The sequence below is a fragment of the Pholis gunnellus genome (genome assembly GCF_910591455.1).
Source record: "Pholis gunnellus genome assembly, chromosome: 9".
NCBI lineage: Eukaryota > Metazoa > Chordata > Actinopteri > Perciformes > Pholidae > Pholis > Pholis gunnellus.
Genome location: NC_136535.1, coordinates 7,048,312 through 7,070,842, shown reverse-complemented (window position 1 = coordinate 7,070,842; position 22,531 = coordinate 7,048,312). Strand labels below are relative to the sequence as shown.

General features: G+C 42.5%; 1 protein-coding gene across 1 annotated transcript in view; it reads right to left on the bottom strand.

The window, feature by feature from the left end:
- Positions 1–2,190, bottom strand: part of cdon (cell adhesion associated, oncogene regulated) — a 33,514-nt gene extending 31,324 nt beyond the window's left edge. The window contains exon 1 of the mRNA XM_079165664.1: positions 1,802–2,190. The gene's annotated coding sequence lies outside the window, so the exon portion shown is untranslated. The remainder of the gene's footprint in view (positions 1–1,801) is intronic.
- Positions 2,191–22,531: the final 20,341 nt, after the last annotated feature.

The following is a 22,531-nucleotide window of genomic DNA, read 5'->3' as shown; positions in this document are numbered from 1 at the left end:
TACTGGAGGGAAAAAAGTGAAGAACTTGTCTCTGCAGCCACGACATTACTATCACTTCCACTCTGTCATCCTTTTCATTTGTGATGTGAAAGACCAAAAGTCTCATCTTAGTTATTATTGATAGTATGTTTACAATCCTCAACATTTATGGCTTCATTTTTCTGCATGTATAGTGTATGATGTATTTATGATGTGACTTTTGAAAAAGACATTTAAATTATAAAATCTGATAAATGTTAACATTTTTAACACGATTCAAAAGCTAACAAGTTTTGAGTTGTCATCCTCAAAGTTCCTGAGGTGCAGCGGTGCAGATCACAACACAGCAGGACTTGAGCCAAATAAGTTCATGTGCACACACTTGCACATTCAGTCTTGATCCGTTAGTGAGGGCATTTGTTGACACATCAATAATGTTTCCTTTTTATTTATTTTTTATTTCCCACATTGAAAGCAGAGCGAGACGCTTTAGAAACGTGTGAAATTGAGCCAATAAGAACAAAGCAAAAGCTGTTTGATGATCTTGATCTGATTACGTTCACACATGAGCATCTTTACAGTGGTTTAAAAGATTCCCCTTTCCTTCCCGTGTGTTTATCCTTTGTGGAACTAAACTAATCCCAAATCAAAAATCACTTGTCTAATCGGTAAACCGCCGTGCAAGCAGGCAGGTAGAGTTGCTTTTGTATGCTTTGCACAGTAATTTGATTACTTGCCAAAATTATAGCAGCACCAAGGTGGATTTACCAAGCCAACATTTATGACACCCTCGGGGGATTTATCTAAAACAATGAAGCCTCTCTGTCTTTGGAGAGTGGAATGAAAAAAAGAACACAACTTCAAATATTAGTCTAAGTCACTACGTTTCTGTACAGTGGTAAGTGTGGCAGAAAGCTGGCTCCTGAAGCGAATCCATAATAAATATATAACTTTAGAACAAAGTAATGCTTCACATATCTCCAGTCCATTTTCACCTTTTATGACTGTGACACTTATGTGTCAAAGGAGGGACATATTTGCCATTTCTAAAAATGCTCTTTCATCTTTCAAAGCAGAAATGCAGCCGCGGGCCATCTGTTTTCAACTGGGATGTTCAGTGAAGTGTCCCTGCCTTCCAGAGCTGTTTACCAAACAAATATTGATATGCCCTTTCTTGTGTCTCATTCAGCTCAGAGACAACACAGTGCACTGAGCTGTGTCAGCATGCACAAAGATAACGGCTAACTGATGGATAATATTGATAATCTGAATGTTTTGGGGTGAATTTTAACAAATTACAAAGCATGGTTTTACACAGATGTCTGCAGATAATAATCTAACAAAGATGTAGTCTGAGGTCAACAAAATCCAAATTTTAGGATATCATTTTATATATATATATATATATATATATATATATATATATATATATATATATATATGATATACAAAATCATATTTTAAACACTTCAAAAAAGCGTTATCGTAGGCCTGTGCGATGTGCATGTTACTGTATATATATAGTGGACAGTTCATTCATGAACATAATATTAATATTTGTACACGGGCGCCCCCGGTTCCCAGACGGAGCATACAGCCTATCCACTTTCACCACAATACAAAGTTAAGAAAACACGGTAATGTTTGGAAAGCAGATTAGACTGGCACTGTGGAGCCGTCTGCTTCTTTGAACGTCACTTTTTCTTTTGTTGTTACCAGAGAAACACAGCTGGCCTGGTGCGCACACCGAAGCCTCCCCCTCCCCGCTCCCAGCCAGCCGGCCCGGGACTCCCCTGTCCGCCTCCCCTTAGCCCGTCCTTACCTCTCTTGCAGGAGGGCAAAAGCTGCGAGCGGTCGGGTGAATCAGCAGCAGAACACATTCTTCTGGAGGCAAATCCGTACGGGGCCCTCCATTAGACACGGGCTCAAAGTGCGAAACGACGGGAGGAACATGAAAACAGCCGGAGGTTGACGAGGGAAAGAGAGTTTTCAGAACCGCCGAGCTGCTCGGGATTCGGGGCGAAGGTGCGACAACTCCCGCTGGTCTAAACTCGAGTTGAGGTAGTGGGAAGTTTGGAGTCCGCGTGTTTGGATAAAAGCGTTACGTCCCGGATTGGTATAGTCACTCTCTCTCTCTTTCTGCCTGTCTGTCTCAACCCGATATTGTAACTTCTCCCCGAGTTCTCAGTCTCCGTCTCTGTACCGCTGCCTCCGTCACACACGCATCTTTGAAGCTAGTGTCGAGTTGCTCAGCAAATCATGGCAGCGGCGAGGCTGGTCGTCAAACCAGGAATGTCCCAGCCCCACAGCTCAATACGGCTCCTGGAGAGGGGAGGGAGAGAGAGGAGGGGGGTGTTACCCATATAGACTGTGCATTAACAAGTTTTACAATCTAACGAGGAAAAAAAAAAAACTTCCTCCTCGGCGCTGCATAACTGTATGAGTTATTATTGTTATCATGTATAGGTCGATCCACCTGAACGAATTCTTCCATTTGTTTTAACTTGATGATGCACACTTAACCTGCCTCACAATAAGGGATTTAATAGGGATTTATCAATTCCTCTCAATACTTAAACATGTTTGGGTTTTTTTGCTTTTCAGTTAGAATTTTTAGTTATTGATTGATCTATAAAATAATCTGACTCTAAGGACCACATGTGTTACACTGCGCACTTAATTATTCTTAACCAAGCTAGAGAAATATACAAAATTATGGATTATTAAATAAAAATCTTTAAAACGCAAATTACATCAGTAAAAAGCAACATGTTGGTGAATTAGTTGAATGCTATAAAGAATCTTCAACCAGATGAATATTTAATCTCAACAGTTGCCACTACTGAAGTTTGCGGGGATGGGATAAAATAAAAAGGTTTTTCTCATGCAGCAGGTGATCGTCATAAGAAAACCTACCGCCCATGTAAACATAACTAATCATGTTTCCAGAAAACTTAATCTTTATGATTGAGATCAGCTAGACATGAACACAAAGGATTTTGCTAGACCAAAAAGGGAAAAAACGTAACTTATAACTACTTGCAAGAATGTAAGTGGCTTTGACTTTACTTTCTTTTTCATTAACACAAAATGTATTTCCATACAAGTTTATATTGTTTGTACCTAAGGCTTCATTCACTTTGAGAAAATCTACCTCTCTGTTCAGGACAGTGATAGTTCCATCTAATGCACAAACAGCCCCAAAGCCATAAAGGCGGTTCTTATTTTTCAGTGGAATACACTGTGCCTTGTAGATTACACCAGCTCTCACTGGGCCCATTGAAATGAATTATAAGTTATGTGGGAGGGGAATGTTTAAAGAGCTAATAGCTACGGGTCATTTCTGGCATCAGACCTGTTGGTTGGATGGGCTGAATGTTGGTTGGCTGCAGCTATTTCCTCATCACTAGGTGAAACGCCTTCACAGAGAGGCGGGGGAGAGGGAGCTGAGTGTGAAACAGTCATCTGTTGTGCGTATGGGCACGAGTAAACAGCATAATCATCTTTGAGGCAGTAATTATGTGCTCCACCGTTGGGCGGGCGGGCGGCGGCGGGCCCACCCTGCTTCAGACAGCAGGTGCAGCTCACCATCTGACAGCTGACTCCTAATGGAAGGTGTGATCCAATCCTCCCGAGGCCGGGTCGACCCAATGCGAGCCTTCAGGCTGTCAGGGCCAAAACCAACAAACCAGCAAACCTCTGACACAGGAGGAGAGGGAAAACAAGATGGAGGAGGTGGTGGAGACAGGACTGATGAAGGACGGATGCTTCAACTCTGTTTTCACAGTTGAACGGAGCTGCCATCTTTTAGCCAGTTTTCTGTCATTGTCAAGTGTCTATTCTTAATTATCAGCACCACTTTCTACTGTCATCATATATTACAAAAGCTTTAGTATTCGTATTGCTATTATTTACATTTCTCGGTCGTACAGTTATGACAAACTATTAAACCGCAGACTTGATGGATGATTGTGGTTGAAAAACCCTTTCATGTCTCATTAGACACTACAGCCCACTTTTTTTCCATCATCATTTGTAATACAAGTGATTCTTTTTTTTTTCAACCAAGTGATAGCAAAATTGTCTCCCTCTCTCTTTCTCCCTCTTTCTCTCTCTCTCTCTCTCTCTCTCTCTCTCTCTCTCTCTCTCTCTCTCTCGGGGTCAGGAGCTGGTTGGAGATGGAGACGGAGGCTCTGGGTTCAGAGGGGGGTTAGCGGGGTGATTGGACACAGTCGCATGTGAAAGGCCAGAGAGCGGCGAGTCCACAGGGAGCAGGGTCCACACACAAAGGGCCAGGGAGGGGCTCGGTGGGGGCTGGAGGGGCGACCGAGGAGGAGAGGCCACGCTGGGAACCAAAGCTGACAGCACAGACACTTCTCATCCACTGGGGGTTCGGCTGTCTCTGGCCCCCTGGGGTATATGCTCACTGGTGGATGCACAGCAGCTTCAGCGAGCTGCTCACTGAGAGCAGAAGCAGCAGAAACACTAAACACACAAAGCGGCAGTGACCTCTGGCCCACATTTAACTGATATGAAGGTTGTTTCCTTAGTCATATCAGCCCTGATCAAATATCATTAGGCTACGTCACATTTAACCAATACGAGATGACTTGATGACCATGCAGAGGCTGGAAAACTAAAGCAGTCTAAACTTTGTACATTAAAATACTGACTTTCCTCATGCAACATCCTGATTTAACTTTAAAAGAGGGGAGGAGGCAGGAGACCTGCTAACAAGGGCATTGTCTAAATCCGCAGGCTGGGATTGTTTGGTGTTGGTACCTCCAGCTTGCTGTCCTTTGCTCCGAGGATAAAAAGCCTCCGACCACAATCAACAGAGTGTTTATGACCTGCAAAGCAGCCCTGGGTTGTGTTGACTCTGTCAGCAGGGGCCTGAGGGACGCCTGACTCCCAGTGCTATTAAAAGGTACTTTCAGATAACAGGAGTGCCATCCCTCTGTTTGTCAGGATTTGCTGATTCGTCAGCAGGACAAAATACCAAAGTGTAATTGTTGTTTGTTGTAATTGTCAGATCTGACACCCAATTTTATGTAATTACTTGAAAGCAGATGTGGGTCAAATCTAGAGGGTAAAATGCCACGAACAAGCACTTATCGTCATTATTTTTCTGGAATGCTGAGGCATGGAGTAAGACAGCTACAACAATGTTTGTTTTTTTACAATGGAGATAAGACAAGGACATTAATTAGCAAATTTGTATTGGTTTTTCTAAAACAAGGAAAGCTGTGTGCGAGCAAAGAAATATATATGAGTGAGAAAGATCACAATATTTTACAACAGAGACTAAATGGATTTCCCCTTGGAGTGCTGTATATCTTATGACCTAGACAGGTGTGTGCAGTGAGTATGGGTGTGTGGGTTGTGCCTTTTTGTGTGTCTGGGTGTGGGCCTGTGGTTGTGTGAGTGTTCATGGATGTGTATAAAGAAAGTGAGGAAGATAAATGTGAGGGCACGTTTCTCCATCTGGTTTCTGCATCACTGTGGTGGGATCACATTATCCATCGTAGGCTCTCTGGGAATTTCATCAGTCTGTAACATCTCACTTATTCACACGTCTCCGTGGGCTTTACCATGTAGAACAATCCCTCCTGACTCTGCAGTGACCCTGTACATCCTTAACGCTTCCTCTTGTCTCCTTTGGTGCCTCTGTGACAACTGTACAGGGCATACAACTGTGTGAACTCCAGTTTTCACTCTGTATATACAGGTATATACATTATATTATATATGTATCAAACTGAGTTCAACACAATGTTTTTGCAGTTACTCGTGAGTAACAAACACAAACTCAAAACGTCTACCTTTAGATTCTCTTGTCATATTCAATGAATAAATATAGTTAAGTAGATTTAAAAAAAAGAAAAACGTAGCTCTGATGTGATGATCCTAAAATGTTTTGATCCGCAGAGCATTGTATATCACAGTATAATGTGAAAGGTTTATTGTTATAACAAGAAGTTTTTCATGACGTTGTAACACAAAACCTTTCTTGTTATAACATTATGCTATGTATCTTGTTGTAACGTGAATATTTCACGTTACAGTGTGATAACTTAGCCTATATTGTTATAACATGAAACTTATGTTTGAATCTGGAAACGGTGTTCAGAGAACAAATGTATTGAGGAATTTGGCTCATTTACATGATGTATTAAGTTCCACTTCATACTTGGGTTGAGACATGGTGAGCTTCTCTGGTTAAGAGCATGGTGGATGATATTGTGATAAGTATGCATACACCATGAAGGGTTTTAAAATGCTGGGGGTGTAACAATTACGTTACAATTCCACTACCTGTGCATGAAAACACATTTTACAGACGTCTCTGTAATCCAAATACCATAATTCTTGAGTAATGTAACAAAACTATAACCAGTCCATTTTTGTAACCGTACTCACGATGTGAAGCTATGAAAACTGTTCTGCTACTCTGCACTATATCACTTCCACAAAGCTCAGATTCAGAAATCGTACAGACGTGTTGTTCCGGTCTCATCCCCAACAGCCGAATCAGCACTGACGTGAAGCTGTCATGATATAGCATTCAGGAGCTGATTGTAGTGGGTATCTGGGGAGTAGTGGAGCAGGAAGAGGCCGAAGTGAAATATCATTCCTATTAAACACTGATGTTTCCTCTGGTCCCACGGGCTCATGGTGACCTTGTGATTTATGGTGCAGAACTGGAGGAGTAGATCAGAATACAGCTGCCCCATAGCTGCACACAAACATGTGTATACCAGACTCAAGCATAACTGGTAGTCTTGGCCTACATTCAAATCAGTGCAGCTTTGGAATGAATGTTTTCCGACTCTTGGACTAAAATAAATACAACAAATGTATCTGCATTTCTTTTCTTTTGTGTTTATTTGCCTGTCTGTGAATCCAGGGATTATATGCGTAAAGTGTGCAGCTTGTTGCAGCTAACTGGCTTTTCCAGCTTGTTCTGAATGGCATGAAGTGATGTAGAAAATGAGCCAGATGAAGAGGATTAGAACCTGAGACTGCCTGCGCTTATCATCTGGAGTGTAGCCATGGAAACAGGAAGTGAGAGGCAAGCTTCCAAGATGGCCACCAGCTTCTGAATGGGTGCATTCCTCAACGGCAGGGTGTCTGCTGGAGGAAGGAGGGGCGAACGTGTGTGTTTACTCCGAAAAGGGACTATATAAATAGTAACTGCTGCTGTTTTAAGGACTTCCTGTCACTAGGTATTCCATAAAACAGTAGTTAAATAAACAATCAGTTTCCCATTGGGGCTGCCTTGTCTATACTGAAGTGAGGTCTGCTGTGAGTTCAATCCAGGACCCCAGTGTGTGGATTTTAAAGCCCCAGACTAGAGTCATGGAGCTGTTACAGGTCACCACACTCTCTTTCACTCGCACCCCGTCTGGTCATATAACCTCCACACACACAGACTGAGTCTGAATTCCACATTCAGCATGTTTTTTTTTTTTCTCTGCCAAGTAACTTCTCTACTGACTTTTCAATGAGCTCTCTTCATTGTTTTGTTAAGCAAGTTGTGCATGTGGAGCTCCTCTTCTTGCCGTTACAGTGCAAGGATTCAGGGCACCATTACAGTTAGAGTTACAGTTAGAGAAAATAAAGCATTTGAATGTTGACCCAGGTTAGTTTTTTTAGGTGTTGTATCCCAAAGCATTTGATTTTAAATAAAACAATTACTATGAGGTTAAATGTTTGATTTTTGGTTTTAATTTATATTTAGGATATTTACAACCACTTTGAGGCCCCCCTAAACTTTATAGAAGCCACTTAATCACTTTTACATTAAATAAATCTTCAGAACATTAATGTATACGCTCAGATTTAGTTTGAGTCTCTCATGTACCGATTATGTACATTGAAGGAGTTTCAATGTAACTCCAGAAAACTCCATCCTTTGAGGCACAAAGGAGATATTCTAAGCCAAAAAATACATTCCCCCATAGAAAAAACACAAAATAGACACATTATATGGAGCAAGGAGAAAAAGTATACTATGCCATGTGTTTAGTTGGCCTTAATGATGGTTAAAACATACAGAGGGGGAAAAAAGGAATCTCGGTTCCCTCATCTACGCACACACACACATACAAAATATGGCAATACGCAAATATACAAACATCTACCAGCTGGCATTGTGAAGAAGGACACCATCCATCAAGCCGGCTCTGTTTTAGACATGGCCATGAAGCTGTCAGCATGCATTCCTGACCGCAGCTTTTGCAGAGCACATTTGTCAACCTCTAGGGGAGCGCATGCCCAAAATGCTTGGATGTTTAAACTTATCTAATTTTGGCCTTTGGAAGTTGTTGGCATCCCCACAGTGGCTAAGATGATCCACAAACAGTGTGCTTTGGTATCATTAGAGGCTTCAACTGGTACAGTGTGATCCTCAGGAGGATATTCTCATTTTGCTTCTTTTTTTTTTTTTGCCTCTCTCTTCCGACACAGACTGCGCCCTCATCTTGGAACAAGTATCACTTTTGTTTGTGCGTCGCACAAGTCAATCACACCATCCAGGAAGATACCATCTATCTCTCTTCCGCTATTTCAGATGTGGAGCCTCAGTCAGGGGCCAGGCACACAATCACTGCAGAATATCACCAGATAGTCACTGTGGAGCCGCAGGAAAATGTACCATGAGTAAACAAAGCGTATTGATGCATGTTTTGTCTCTCCAACCACAGAGACGACGATGACCACTATCTTATCATAAATTTGTTGGGCTCAGTCAAACCCCAGAGGAGTGACTCCCTCTCGGAACAGGATAGGCTGTAGGGAAATCTCGGGCAGATGTGAAGCGAAGACAATGATGTCTTCATGAAGTCTTTTTTTTCCTCCTGTAACTTATGCTATCTCACCCAGCTCTGTCCGTATCCTCTTTTTTCTCCCCCTCATGCCAAAGAGACAAGCTAGATCCGTGAACAATCTGCTCCATCCCGCAGGCTGCGCTCCCCTCTCTGCTCCATAAATCGCAGCTCCCATGGGGACAACTTGGAAGACAGTACAAGTGGGAGCCAGATAAAGCTGTCTGAAAAAGGCTCCTGTTTCAAATTAGGCTTGGTGGACAAAAGTCCCCTCGACCCCGGAGCTGAATTCATATCTACTTCCTGGATCCCATTTCTTCCGGCAGCGTGGACGGACACTGGAAGGTGAGAGCCAGTGTGTTATGGCCGATGAAGCTGGTGTCACTGTGCCTGTGGTCTCCTGATCGGGGCACCCAAGGGCAGTTTACAGCCTTGTTAAAGGCGAACAAAAAGCTGTCTCTAAAGAGGCATGTTTCATGGCCTGTGTGCTCTCACAGTTAATGTCCAAGCCCAGCATGAGTTCACTGGACTTCCTCCCTTGTTGTGCCTCCGTGCCCTGATGGACTGAGCTCACTGCAGCGCTTTATACTCAAAATGAAACGGAGTGCAGTGAAATGGATTCATAAAATGTACTGTAAATGTAAAAACATGAAACATTGCAGGTTTATAGCCTGACCAATTTCTATTGCTTCAGACTAGCAAGTCACCAGCTTATACTTTTTTCCAAAGCCTCCTCTGCAAATGGTCAACAATGATTGTGATCCAAATAGAAACAAAGGGTTCGCACCACAAGCAATATTCAAACTGTAGCGTGAATTGATTGACAAATCTTTAAAACAACTATAGGTTTGTTCAGATCATTCATATTTCTTAACACATCTGTGAAACTGGCCTCTATAGGTTACAATGTATCATGATCAGGCTTTTATCTCTAATTCTTCAAATCTTAATATAGCCGTAAACATTGAAAGTAAACAGGGTGTGAACTTATGTGTGGCAAGCAATAAACGACAATCAAGTGAGGGAAAGGTGTGCAAACATTTGTACACAAAACCAGAGAACATGGGAAAGAAGACAGAGAAAAAAAAGGATATATTATGTTATGTTTTTAGTGTTAGCTATGAAGGAAACCTGAGCAGCCACGGCAAATTGGTAAAAGAGAGATGGTGCACGTGAAATCTCAGGGTGGATTGATGGCACAACAGGGAACATTCAGGCAGATCAGGTTCACCTCTGTGATACTGGACTGTTTGAGGTCAGGGGGGTAGGGGGGAATCAGGCTGATGCAGGTACAGTGTCATACCAGCCTTAAATGGCTGCTTTTATAATGACCGACCGCCCCTCGGGTGCTCATGGGGGATTCTACTCACAGGGTCAGGGCAGCATGGCTAACACGACCCTGACTTCCTATATCGTGACTGCCGAAACAAGCTTCACGTGACGCAAGTGGTTTGATCACCTGCCTCCTGCTCCTCTACTTTAATAAGACGATGATTTTATTAAATCTTAGCTAAAATGTTATTATTTTGGAAATTGTTTTTTTCTTTTTGAGTAGAGGAGTCTTAAACATGGGACTGTTTTTAAGAAAATAAACATTCTTTTCATCCATTTTTCATTCTAATTTTCTATCATTATACATTTTGTGTTGGTTCCTTTTTTGTGTGTATACCTATATGTTGATGGTGTTATCTTGGCAGATCTCAATTGTTAATGATATTAAGCATTTCAAGGGGATTTTACATTACATTACAGTCATTTTTAGCAGATGCTTTTATCCAAAGGGACTTAAAATAAGTGTATTCAACATAGGTATTCAAGAGAACTACTAGTCACCAGAAGCCATAAGAGCATAAACCTACCTTTCCTACTACTCTGCAAAAAATGTTGGTCCTCCAGAAACGTTTTGTTAGGATCGCAACCCGATCAGAGTCACACATCTCATCTGATTCTTACTATTTATGAGATCAATATTTCTCAAACTTGTGTTTTCATTTAAAAGATACTTTCAGGTGAAGGGAATATTCCTGATCATTTCAAGACCTACTACAAAGTCAATTCACAGGTTCACTCAACTCGTCAATCTTCACATCTTCATCCTCCTAAATTACTGACTAACAGAGGTCAATTTTCAATAAGATTTAGGGGAACCAAATTATGGAATGACTTTTCCCAAATAACAAAAAAATGTCTCTCTAGAAAATGTTTCAAAAGGTGCCTAAAATAAAATCTAATTGCTGTTTTGTAACAGCTTTGTATGTGTTGTTTTACTCATAGGGACTTGTAGCATTACCATTGCTTATGAGTTACTGCAGGTGTATAATCCAACATCCCCGAACAAACACAAGCCCATGCTTACTCTCACATGCACACACTCGACAAAATTACATTATTTTCTTCTTTTCTTTCTTTCTTTCTTTCATTGTTTGTTTTGTTGTAATGTAATGTCTTATGCATATTTTATTTTATGTTTGTAATTTTGTAATTTTATGTTTTGTAACATTGTAATATTATATAGGGGGAGGCTTCAAATAAGCCCAGTTGGCTTCCTGCCTCTTCCTGTATATTCATTTATCTCTGTTTTGTTTGTTTATTTTTATATATTATTGTTGGAATTGTGCAAAAAAAAATAATACAAAAATAAAAAATAAACCAGAGCAAAAACCAGAGCAAAAGTACAGTGCAGAAACAAACTAATAAGAATACAATAAGTGCAACAAACTAATACGAATACAATAAATGCTAATAGTTAATACAATACAAAAAGTGCAAAGTGGAAGGCTCTGGGTAGTACTTCTTGAAGAGGTCAGTTTTTAACTGGTAAAATAAAGAAAATATAAAGAAAAGTTTGCCCTGCAACAAAAATCCCTAGCTTCATCACTAAGCTAACAGTAATTTATATGTTGAAACCCCACTGTGGTTCATTCCCCCAAACACCAAAATTACCACTCATATGTCCAATTCTACCCGCTTCACAACTATTAAAGACAACAAGATGTTCCATTTACAGTTTGAAAAAACGTATGTTATGTTCAATTTGTCTAAACAGCTTGTGCTGCATAATACAAACATTTAATAGCCACACAACTGCACTAACTCTACGCACTCATTATGCTGTGGTTGCACACATATATTTACTCTAATGAAAGACTTGCTTGCTACCGTATCTGTTTGTAGGCCGAGAGCTGCCAAGTCGGGATAATTTAGGAGATAAAGAGATAAATACTACTCTTTTGGACCCACAGTGCAATCGTTTGGCGGCAGAGGACATTGATTATGCTGCATGTTTGTTAAGAGGAATGATTTTACTTTTGGACATGAAGATGAGAGGATAATGATGATGAGTATAATTATTACTTCACCTCAAAATTAAAACTCATCTTGTGGTGAAGAAATCCACAAGTCCCAACAACATCAATCCCATCTGATATGCATCAGGACCCTGCACAGGTCATTCTCGTTGTTTTTTTCTTGCTGTATCTCTCAGATATACCCACCGGCTCTGTATCGGTGGGCACACAGAGGTTACCTGTCAACTTGTCCCAGAACGAGCATTTTGGTTTGCAGGAATTCTCTGGGACGGCACATTGATCGAGTTAATCTCTTATGTTTTAATCTGGCTCAGGGATATTAAGACCAGCCTTTGCGGCCCCGGTCACATCACCTCTGACCCCTTCTGTAATCCGCCTCTCCCATCAGCTCATTAAGCCCAGAGAGTTCACACCTCTTGCCATGTTGGGCCCAGCTGTGTCTCCCCAGTGCCCAGGCCGGCCTGGGGTGTCAGGAAAGGCTGCCGGCTTCACAGGCACGATGCAGGCCCTGGTCTCTGATCTCTGCTGAAAATGCTATAAATCACAGACTGGAGGTGATGGTCCTAAGTGCTCATTAAAGTAGGCAATAATAAATGTGGAGAGAATGAAAGGCTCTCTCTACCCGTCAGCCTGGGCTGGTTAATGAGAGGAGCCTGTTGTACTTTACTAATGATGGATGATTAGGAAAAGGGTAGATGGAGTGTTAACAAACGTTTAACTGCAGAGCAGCAGTCATAAATGTTTCACAGCGACAATAGGCACCACAATGCTTCCTTTGACTGCATAAAAATAACTTGTGTTATGTGTTCATAATCAAAATTCAGCTTGAGATTTCATCATCATGTCTGAATAATTTGAGTTTGTACAGTGTTTATGCTTTTAAATGTCACAGTAAACCACAGCAGCTCAGTTGTTTAAATAGGATTTTGGCTTAGTTTGGTAGACTTTGATCGACATTGGCTAATGGACAAGACCAATCCTCTTACGTCTATATTCAAAGAAGGTGTTTGCTGTAAAACGCCTATGCAGGGTGAGTTACTGTATACAGTGAAAAGCTCTGACGGAGCCTCAATGAAAACTGAGGTCATAGGCTACTGTAGCTATGCTAATGCGATTCACTTGTTTTTCTTGTATATATATATTTCTTGTATATATATTGTTTGTCTATATACTGTATACAGTATCAAAAACATTGTCCAAAGTAGTCATGAAATGATAGGTTGAATAACTGACAAATTGATTGAGAGAAATCAATGTATTTGTGTTTTGATTCGATTTATCAAACGAATAATCAATAAATACTGAAAATAATCATTCATTGGTGCCCTGATCCAAGAGACAGTAAACCTATAAAAAACAGAAAAAAACAGGAAACTTTCCTCGTGGCTTTCTTCAAATATGAAATCTGCATTAGAGTAAAAATGTCAACAGACAGAGCCACATGCCTTTCAGAGCGCAGAAACACTACACACGCAATCAAACAAACATGCACATATTCATTACCTGGACTAGCCAGCTGCAGGAAAGCTAATATTGGGCTTGGTGGTTTGGGTGACGCGGTGTGGATTAGGAAGCAGCGTGGGTGTGAAAGAGCTCCCTTCAGAATGTTATCGCCCCACAAACTGAACCCCCCTTGCTGGATAACCTCCTGGGTCGACCCAAAGACCGCTTTCACCGTGCAGCCAGGTGGGACGGAACATATCTGAGGAGTCAGTCTAGTCCTGAATTCCTACATTCACATGCACAAAGAGATACACGATTACAAATCCCACCTGGTTTTATTTGCATTTTATGTTTTAGATAAGCAAGATTTTATATTGCAAAGCTGCGCATGCTTTTAATGCATGTTCATGAATGTAAGCATGCCATACTGGCTAGCTCACAGCCACTGTGCTGGTAACGATGGCTACAGATGATAACACCGTTAGAACAAACTTCGTTGCAGAAGCATAGCACCGACCCTCCGGTTCCCCCTCAGGGGAACACTGTTAGCACTGTTACCACTTTTGTCATAGTTTGCACTTAGCTGTGAGCCATGGCTGCATCGTTGCTATGTTGATTGCCGCTGAGGGGCAATTGAAATGCTCCCAATCTCATATATTGCACATTTTAAGCCTTGCTCTTGATGTTTGCAGTAAAACAAGTGAAATTGTGTTGATGTTGTTGGGAGTCTCAGAAAAGCTACATGTCAGCTCATATCATCATCCTGCTTTTGTGAAAACATCAACTCAGTTTGAGAACTGTTTTCTCTCTAGAAAATGAATCACAAGGAGAGAGAGGGGAGGAAAGAAAGGCAAAGTAAAAGAGAAGTGCAGGCCTGACTGGATTAGGAGAGGGCCTGTTTTTCCTCTCCATGTCAATGCACTCCTGCACCACGATAGATAGATAGTGACGGCCTGCCAGTTGGTTTTCATTACATCCTTTGCGCTTCAGAACTACCCAGAAAAACAGCATCCCTCCCTTTACCCCACCCCCTCTCAACTGAGAACACTTTTCCCTCTGAAAGAAGGGTACAAAATTGTTCCTGAAAGTGAAAAAAATGGCCAGAGGGGACTTTTTTTCAATGTATTTTTCTAATATCCTCTTCAGACTTGAAGTCTCCCCCTGCATGCCTTTTTTTCTTTTAAGTAAAACCCTGTCATCTACCCCGTGGGGGCTACACTGGAATGCTTTTTCAATATAAGATCTGTACCTTTGCATTCTCTGTAATGCATGCCTATGTGTGTCCAAATGGGTCTCCCCACGGGGGGGGAGAGGAAGGCAGAGGGGAGGAGGCAGGGAGTTTTCAGTAAGGGATATGGGAACAAGGTGGAACTATGCTTTGTTTGTTGCCCTCTGTGCATACCGACGCAAAATTGAACAGCAATAAAATAAGGCACAGATGTGCATTACTGGCTCAGACTTCAATTGTCCGCAACCTGGGTGGAGGCCTGGTCACATTGTATTAAAAGGTGGATGGTTTGACTCTCTCTCCCCCGCTCTCCCTCCTGAAGGCCTGTTATCTCTCCAACATGCTGTGCTGCCTGGATGCCAGCATATAGAGCACCGATAACCACAACCAGAACATCTCCCTTCATAGGTCTCCTCACCCTGTTCGACTCGAGTCACGCCATGCTATACCTACGGGAGCGCCGAGCTTCAAAGGGAGCAAACTCGCACATGCAACAGAGCCACAGCAGGCAGATTTTTAGTGGATAAGACAACTCCTGTCTGTTCTTAGAGAAGCATTGCCCTTTGACCCTTTGGCTTTAACGTTGACAAACTGAACTGTTCATTATTTCAATCAATCAGAAATTCCTTCCTGTGTGCGCCTCCTGCTTTAAATCACTCGGCATTAGCTGCTTTTCTCTGCATGGGTCAGAACTCCAGGAAAATCAAAAAAGTGCAACACAATGTGGAAAAAACACACAGACATTTTTATCCAAGTAAGTGGAACAGTAAATATGCCATAAATGGAATAATCTAAAATCAACCTTAAAGACATCGGCCCCAGCTCAAAGGGCCTTGGGGACGTTGCTGTATGGTTCTGATGAATACACTAGTGGCAGATGTCCAGGTTCAGGCTGAAATGTTTTCAGCTTGCAGGGACTTATTGTGAATAAAACCTTTGCCATCATGTAAACCTTACATCTGTTTTGTTTCTGCATAAGAAAATACAATGCAGTAAATTGACCCATACATTTGGACGTTAATTTAAACAGTCCTTGTTGGCTTTCCAAATGTTTTTATTTGTGTGCATTCACATGCACTTTACTTTTGACCCCCTGCCAGAACTGTGAATGCAGATCCCAGCAAGATGAAACCAGAAACTAAATCAGTATATTCTTTTATTAGAAATTAGAACTTCGAGATGAAAAGCGTCTTGTGGAGATGTGTTAGACATGGCCTGATTTAACCTACCTATGATTAAAGTTTGTGCAAGACTTGTTCCAGGTCACTATATCACAAACTGAATAGTTTTGTCTTTATTTTGATCTATTTGTGTTTGCATATAAAAACACATGTCAGGAAGAGAAAGGGAAAACCAGAAGATGGTCCAAATGGCCAGTTACTCTGCAGCTTCAGCCAACCAGAGGAGGGACAGTATGGGAACTGTTTTAAGCTCCAGAGCCTGCAGATTTTTCCAGATAGCATATCTGCCTCTTAACTCTGCCAGAAAGGGCTTGTGTGGGACCCAGATCCTTCAGCAAGCATCAGTCTGTTGATGAAAAGCAGAGCAATTACAACTCATTGCTTATCCAAGCTGAGGCTTCAGTGGGTTTGACTGCACCACAAACCTACTATGTACTCTTATCTACTGTTGCAGAGAAGCAAAAGATAGGGATAAAGAGCTACAAAGCTACCGGGACGGGAAACAAGATCGCTCAAATGACACACAGTCAAGTAATCCCTACACTAATCACACTAATTAGTGCGCTCAAAGGGAGGTTTGGTCTGAATATTAGCCTTAAGGCATCTTTTTCCCCTTTAATCTTGGGCAGTTAGCTCTGTTAGTGGAAAAAGAGCAAGCAGTACCTTAACAAGACTGAAAAGGCTAAAACCACACTAAAAGTAATTTTGGAGGGAAAATGTTCAAAACGTTGTTATTCCTGACTTTGCGTAAGATTAAAATGTTTAAAATTGAATGCATGTAGATTTGACTTCTTCAACAGTGACTTGCAAACAACAAGCACCCGAAGGAGGAATGCCTTAACTTTTGTTGTAAACTGTTCTGGGGGCAGACTCTTGTTTCCTTTTTTTTATTAAATAATAATAACCACTAGCAGCATTAGATGTTCATTTTTTTGTTCAACTAACTTTGAGTAGCAGCCTTACACAAATTACTGTATTCTTCCAGCTGCCAAAAGTATGAGATACACATAAAAAGGTCCATATAGAAGTTATCATAGAGATTATGGATATCAAGAGCATGTGCATTTTGTAATCTATTGTCAAGGAGGTGTAAAGCTTTGACCCCATGACAAAATGTTTAGTTTGTCAATAGCACCTTGAAGTGGATTCATACATGGTCAGTAAGCACCCATAATACATTCTAGAAGCAAACATAGTTTAAGAGGGAAGCATTTATGTTTATCTTTGATGTAACGTGAACAGTGCTAAGTGTGCGTCTGTCTTTGAGAGTCACCCAAGCGAGTGGTGTGTGTTGTGAGCCTGGGCCCCTGGTTCAGCAGGTTGTGTGTGAGAGCTGCTGGTGCTGTGAGACCGTCCCGCAGTGTGAGAGCGGGGAGCTGGAATCATCCGAACCCCCTGCTGCAGCTTCAACATCTGCTCGCCGGCCATATCCAATCAGAGGGAAGAGCTCGGAGCCGCGACGAATCGGCCAGCGCGGTGATCTTTTCAGGGAATCCTGGTGGAAGGGGTTGCAACAAAAGCCAACCCCCACCACCCCGAAATCCTCCCGCTGTATCCACCCTCTCCATCCTCCCCACAGCCTTCTGGCTTTGATATCTTAGACCCCTGCGTGGAAGGATAGCTTCTCCTGTTCATACCCCCACACAGACCCCACATCCATACAAATAATCCCATGGATCATGACAGAAAAATGACGAGGGTTTTAATATCCTGAGTATGGTTGACATATATCTACTTTGCCGTTTGAAAGGTTGTTTGTGTCCTTTCTTTCCTTAGGATAAATTGGGATATTCCTGTGCTGGAATTCAAGGGCTTAGCCCGGTGAGACTGCTCTCATCTGCAACCTCAGCGCTCAAACTGTCTCATTACTCATCTCTTATCTAGACATTCCCGGTCTAAGCTGAGATAAACTCTGACAGCCTGAGGATACACAGGCGTCATGCAAGCAGATAGACATAGCAACAGCAGTTTTCCAATATGATATAATCAGACCACAGAAATGTAACTCATGCATAATAAATCAAAGTCTTTGAGATGCTGAGTTGTTTTGGAGGCCAGCGTTTTATTTGTGAAAAAAAACGCACAGACTGTTGGACTGAACCAGACGGACCTGTAAGAATGATCCGGACCGCCAATCATCTGGCCAGCCCATCTCAGCAGGCTAATGACATGTCTCTCTCTGAACATCTGAGGAATTGGCAGACGGGCAAAGGAAGGATTAGGTTATGCAGAAGGTAATTATGAGATGGAGTAATGGAGGGACAGACAGAAGACAGAGGGGACACATCGAAGTATGTGGCAAAGGGCCCGTTGACACAATGGGTACACGCACATGGATGACATCCACTCCACCCCGATGATAGGCCGTGACCATCTAGAATTACGCGGTGCTGAAATACGTCCGTACATTTGCCTCTCCAGGCTCATATGATCCTGTTGTTTCTCAGGAGGACTTCAAACAATCAAAAGTTGAGTTGACTCTGCCAAATGCTGGCACATTATTGCTCATAAATCATGCTCAATAGATACACGATACCTCCTTTTCTCTCCTCTTGAATATCACAGCTTTTCTCTTGGTGATGCCTACTGGGTACCTGTGAAGTGCCACTTTCAGAGGGTGAGGTGATGATTGTTGCTCTCTAGTGGAGCAGCTGGGAGGGGTGAGAGCTCTTTCGGGTCTTCTTTGATCTCTGTAAACTGAGCCGAAGCTAGAAATATTCCACACTTCATTGAGTTAGCAGGTAAGATAACCTCAATCTTGCTTCATGAAGGTCCACTGATTAAATCATCATACGTAAATAGAGTGTGCAGGTTTTCTCATTTACTGTGTACACTTTGTCTCATCTCTACAAACGTCTCTCAAGTGATCAGGCTGTCATGAAAGAAGTAGGGCGTCCTGTGGCTCTGGTTTCAGAACAGATGTGCCCAGGTATCGGGGATCACCTGGGGAAGACTCGGCTTCCTGGCAGGACCAGCTGTCCTCCTAAAACAGGTGCCTAAAAGCTATAAAATCAGGTCTGGCCAGTTCAGCGCTACCACTTGAATTTACGCATTAGTCAATCCTCTCTCTTTCATCCTCTAGGCTGTCAGCTCTTATTTATCTAATTGGTGTTACTGGTGAAGAAGCACTGACCTGCCGCCCTTCACCCCTTCCACCAGCTTCCCTCCCTCTTCCTCCACGAGGCCCCTGCCATCTCAGCGGCCATCAGACCTCATGTCTCCAGCTCCATACATGCAAGCCCACTACTTTTATGCACCTCTGCACATTGAACTCTGCTTAACCCCTGGTGATGAGCCTCTGACAGATCCGACCTGGCTGACCGTCTCACTGCTGGGAGACTGAAGGGGGGTAGTGATCTGGCCTTTAGGAGTCCAGTTTGAAGGCTAGTCACATGCCAAGAACCCACTGCAGTGTATTCTACTTTGAGGCAGAGTTTTACAACTGTGAGAACTTATCATGGCAGGAATTACATGCTCCTATGTCCCAGCACTTTTGACACAATGCTACACAGTACGAGCTAAAAGGTATTCTGCCTGTTATGTGTATTTTATTTACCAGCACACTGCCAAATGACACTGCTGAAGCAAAAGGTGAGATAGGATTATCCCCATCAGTGAACTCCAAGGCATTAATTACATAGTGGTCCCAACACTGTCTTAGGTGAAAAATATATTTATATACAGGTTGCTACTTTAACGTTATTTCTGTGATGTCAAAGTCTATCAAAGTAACATATGGGTGCTGAGGTTACAGATGGGGTTAATCATTTGTTTTTTTTGCTCAACATTGTGGCGGCATTGTAAAGGCCAAGAGGCTGCATTTTTTGACACAGCATTATTATCAGTTCCAAACACAGCCCTACTCTGTTGGTTAACCTATGTATGCGCCGCAATCTACCAACTCCTGAGGATGGAGGGGAAGAAATCTAAATGTAGTGAGATCAGCAAAGTTACAAAGACCAGAGTACAGACAGGAAGTGTGGAAGGTTGACAGGAAGAGAGCCCTGATTTTACTGCGCCGGCGCTAAGAGGGAGTTTCAAAATCGAGAAAGCAGAGAGGACAAGAGGAGGGGGGAGGAGTCGAGTTGACTGCCTGAGAAACGAAAACTGGCTCACTGAAAGAGTTTCAGTCAGGAAGGCACAGTGGCTGGTGGGTAATTTATAGCACAGAAAGGCTTGTAGGGTGAAAAACATTATTTTAGTGGCCCCCACATCCTAATAGAAGCCAGATGTGGAGGGATTAACAAAGACCATTCCCCCCTTCTCTTTCTCCCTCACTCCCCTCTGCCTCTCTCACCCCCACAACCCCACCCCCCACCCCTCTCTAGCTGTAGTCCCTACTGTCTCATTTTCTTCCACTCTCTCTTTCATACTCAATCTCAGGCTTTCCTCCGCCACTCCTGCATATTTTTACTTGAGAGTGCGAGATGCACTGGGAATACGAGAGCAGTCAACACTCTGGTTTTTGAGGTGAGACTTAGGAAAGCGTCACTGAGCCTTTCCAAACAGTTATTTGGTTTATCTACGCTCCTGCTCGTGTGCAAACGGAAGCTTTGTGGTTGCTGATGTCACTTCACTCCAGGGGTTGCCAAGCCACATGACAGGCAGCAACAGAACAGCCTGGCATCACTTTAATCAACACATTCTCACTCACAACTGGAACCTTGGTCAGTGCCCCTTGGCATCGGAGATTGACGCACTATGTACCCTCTAGCGTTAGTTTCCAATGTGTCAAACGGCGTGAGGGTATACGCTTGTTACAAGCATAGTGGCCTTTCAAAATAAAACTTCTGCCTTCACAGGACTTAGTTAGGTTTCAGAAAAGAGCCTCGTTGGCGTTACTGACTTACTGGCAACTCACGTCACTAGTGAGTGACTATAGACTTGCTTGACTAAAACTCACATGACAAACGACTTACGTAACTAACAAGTCAGGTGACAAAATGTCAACGTCTACTTTTAGTTTCGTAAGGGACACTAACGCCGGTCTCTTGGATGAAAGCCCTGTGTTTGTTTGACCCAACCACCTCCCATCAAGCCTGGTGAGTACAGCCACTAAATGGAGCCTCCGTACGTGGATTTCCGATGCCAGAGCACTGACCAACAGTCTGTATTGACGAGTTGGCAATGAGAACAATGCCTTCAGGGCGTAATTTCTTTTCCCTTTACGGTGAGCTCTCCAGGTCACTAGAAAGGTATGATTACACAGTAGAGAGATACTGTTATAATGTGGCGCCAGAATCTTCAAAAGCTCTTCATAGTTGTGAGCTTGTGGCAGCATTACAAAAGCCAAGGTGCCATTACCTGGCCTGGCTTTGAAGGCCAACAAAGCCGCAGTGCAGCAGACAAGCCGAAACCCATATCAAATGGGCAAACCAACTGCAGCGCCAAAAGACAGCTAGATGAGAAAGTAGGACAGATGTTTCAAGTCAGTTTGAGTGCATTAATCACTTAAATGTGTTGAGCGAGAGAGCTGCCAATAAAAAGGTCCTGCTTTCCTTCCAGCAGAATGGTATCATTTCCAAAGTCAACACATTATGTAAATTGAATAAGATCATTTTCGCTCTTCCCTCAACACTTACATCATCACCTGGGAATAAAAGCTCTGCAGCCTCAGAAGACCTCTGCTGCTGGGACGCAGGGCGCCAAGTCATGGCAGGTGCTTTAGGGAAAGTTTGCAGTGAAGTGAAGTTTGCTTTGTGGGAGCTTTTAATTTGTGAACAACTCACTGTATGTTTTCAATGTTTTCAGTTTGTTTGTGTATAACTTTTTATGTATACGTAGTTGTGTTTGTCTTCAGCTGTACTTCTGTCTGTTGGTATATGTGTGTATGTGTGTGTGTGTGTGTGTGTGTGTGTGTGTGTGTGTGTGTGTGTGTGTTTGTGTCTGTGTGTGTGTAGGTGTGTGTGTGTGTGTGTGAGTGTGTGAAAGCAACAGGGGCAGGAGCTCAGAGAATGACAGCGTGTCTGTGGCGGGCAGAAACTCGAACCCTCTGATCTCGTCTCGGAGTCTCCTGCCTCCCAGCTGTCACTGTGCCTCTGGCATCCTACTCAGCCTCTCGCCCCCCGCCCGCTCCCTTTGAAGACGGCTACCCAGGAAATTGAAAGCTGTTTTCAAAGAAAGACAACAGAGGAGAGAAGAGCACAAACACTGCAAAAAAGGAGTGTGTGAAAAGAGGTTGATGGAGAGGTTTTAGGTTAAAAGGGGTTAGAGATGTTCTTCAGTAATGTGAAGTCACAAAGTGATGACACAAAGACTCATCAAACTATACTACGGTGTGAGTGTGAGGAAAAGAATAGATATACAGTTACTACTGCAGATACTGTATGTATGCATGCATTAGCATGTATATACTATGGTATGGTATGGTATGGCTACACAGGCAAGTTTAGAAAGTACTGTATAACAATAGTACAGGAGAAGCCATATTGAAAATGTAGACATATATGTTATCAAATGCAAGATGAAAACACTAAATAAAGGGAGAAAAGAAAGTGCAAACATATTAAAAAAATTATAAAAGTACAAGTCCATGCTAAAATAATAAAAAAACAAACAGAAAATAGA